We start from the raw sequence: 2506 nt of genomic DNA, 5'->3' as shown, positions 1-2506 counted from the left end.
TCCAAAGGTAAGCCTGAGAATCTCTGTTGAGAGAAATACTCATTTCCTGCCCCTGTCTTGCTTGGGTGTACTTTTATGATTCCCAGTCTCCAGTGAAAATCTTTCAGCACTTGACCATTTATTATAACTGCTATTGTTCTTTGTGTGTATGTATATATATATATATATATATATATATATATATACACACACACACACATTTATGTGTGAAGGATGTCCTTTTCCAACTTAAATCTGCTGAGATTCATATTTTTATCATGAATATATATTAAATTTGATCAAATACTCTTCATCTTCTTTGAGGAGAATATGATTTTATCCCTCATTATTTTAATGTAGTGACTTATTTATTAGCTTTAACATGATAGATTTAGTTGTGATTTCTTTGTGCTTCTCTCACCTGATATGTTTATGACATCTTTATCTTGATGTATACCTAAATCTATACCTATACCTATGAGATTTGGAAAATTCTCATATTATCTATTAGGATATTGTTTTTTACCAATCTCACTTTCTATCTTCTGTGGGAATCTGATTACATGTATGTTACTAATTTAACTCTATCATATATCTTTAATGTACTTTTCTCTATTTAGATTATATTTTGTTTTATGTTTTCTTCCACTCTTTCTTTTCTTGTGATACGATATGCTCAAGAGGAAAAGAGGGATTGAGTTCATTATAAACTGGTTTACAATTTTGTAGGAAGTACATATACTCCTAATGGGATAGCTCACCTCTACTTCCAACTGAGATCTGGGACTTATTCTAAGCCCTCATTTTGGGGGGAAGTTCTTTTGGAAATATCTATCAATTTTTTTTTTTCTTTCACTTAAACACTATGAGACCTTGGAAAATTCAGGTCAGCCGATCAGTGGCTCTTGGTTTAACTTAGTCTATTGCCCTGCGCACCTCAAGGATTCAGCATGTATCAAGAGAAAACTAGCAGCATATCAGCACTACTTTGTTGAGCTTTCCTTCTTACAAGGAAAATACTCATTCCAGGCAATTTCCTGACTGCTTTGGCAGGCAACACTCAACTTTATGACACTCCACTCAAGAAATTTTCAAAATTCTTCTCCTTAGCCAAAAGCTCTCTGCCTTGTACTTTCTAGGTTTTTGGTTTTTCCAAAGGATAGAAAACAGTTGCAGAGGTACTGAGGAGAAAATTGGCTATAGAAAACTGCATCGTCTCTGGCCAGTTCCGTTCTCTCTGAAAATTTGACTTCTAGTTAAGGTATTAATTCCTTAATAATTAAGGAATTCGCCCTTTCCAGTACCCTTTTAAGGCCAACGCAGTGCCTTAAGAGGCTAACACAGGAGGGTAAAGAAAGTCTCCATAAAACCCAGAGAAGAGATTTTTAGAACTCCTCTCTGGATCCTGTCTGGAGTCACAACTGAACCGAAGATTTTAAGTTTTAGCACTTACTAGTATGTGTATATTTAATACCAAAGTCATTAAATTTAAACTTGACCTTTGGTTTGACAATAAAAAAAATAATTAAGGAATTATTGTTTGATTCCAGAGTTCTCTATTTCTACCGAAAAAGACATTAAAAATGGCTTCTAGCTTTCATAATTGTTTGTAGCAATATTTCTATTCTGTAGCAATATTTCTATTCTGTTGCAAAGTATTCCATCATTGGCAAAGTCATCTTACATGATTTTATTTAAATTTTAAATTGTTCAATGACTGTTCCTAGGGTAAATGTCAGATCCATAGTTGTATATACAACTTAGAAAATTGATATGAATAAACCAAAATTCTTTACCATTTTCTTGGTACTGAGTGTAAGTGTTTAAGGGAATGGAATAACATGGTAACATCTTTATCAGTAACATGCTGTAATTAATCAGTCTCACTCATGCCTGACACTACTTCTCCATTTGATTCTCCACATTTCTATAGAATCAGTCTAAATAAGAGTTCTATATACAAAACTCAGCAGTGCTTGCTCAAATGTTGTAGCAGAGAAGGCTACATTGACTGGGACTTCCTGTTGCTAGTTTTATAGTTTTAAGATTAACACTATATTTTTTTAGTTTTTAAGGTCAAATGAAAATAGGAAATGACAGATATCTTGTTTTTTCATGTATTCAGTTACATTTTTTACATAAATCAGTGCTTTCATATGAATGAAAGATATATCAAAGTCTTACTAGTTTCATGAAATAGTTTGAAAAAGGGCCTCCTTTGTTATTCTCTGGAATAGCTGTATAAGGATGGTGATATTTCTGTATTGTTTGGGAGAATTCAGCAGCAAATCTAATTTTGGAAGATATTTAATTCAGAGCCAGTTGATTCAGTAGATATAAGATTATTCACAAATACTATATCTCTTTCTATAGTTTCAGTAATTCTTATGTTTAAAGAAATTTGTGTATTTCATCTTTTTTCTTTAAATTTTCCCGTTTCTTTCTATGTGATATTCTTTTGTAGTCTTTATAGCAGAATACTATATTTTAACTTTTATTATTATGTTGCCCCCTAAAACATGAAACT

At 32.1% G+C, this 2506-nt stretch overlaps 1 non-coding gene across 1 annotated transcript; it reads left to right on the top strand.

Moving 5' to 3' along the window:
• The first annotated feature begins 1279 nt into the window (after nucleotides 1-1279).
• Nucleotides 1280-1402, top strand: LOC139032103 (small nucleolar RNA SNORA26). The gene has a single exon (XR_011484648.1). It is a non-coding gene; the product is annotated as a small nucleolar RNA SNORA26 (small nucleolar RNA).
• Nucleotides 1403-2506: the final 1104 nt, after the last annotated feature.

This window comes from Odocoileus virginianus, chromosome 29 (genome assembly GCF_023699985.2).
Source record: "Odocoileus virginianus isolate 20LAN1187 ecotype Illinois chromosome 29, Ovbor_1.2, whole genome shotgun sequence".
Lineage (NCBI taxonomy): Eukaryota > Metazoa > Chordata > Mammalia > Artiodactyla > Cervidae > Odocoileus > Odocoileus virginianus.
Note: the sequence above shows the minus strand (reverse complement) of the source record. Positions and strands in the feature narration are given on the sequence as shown.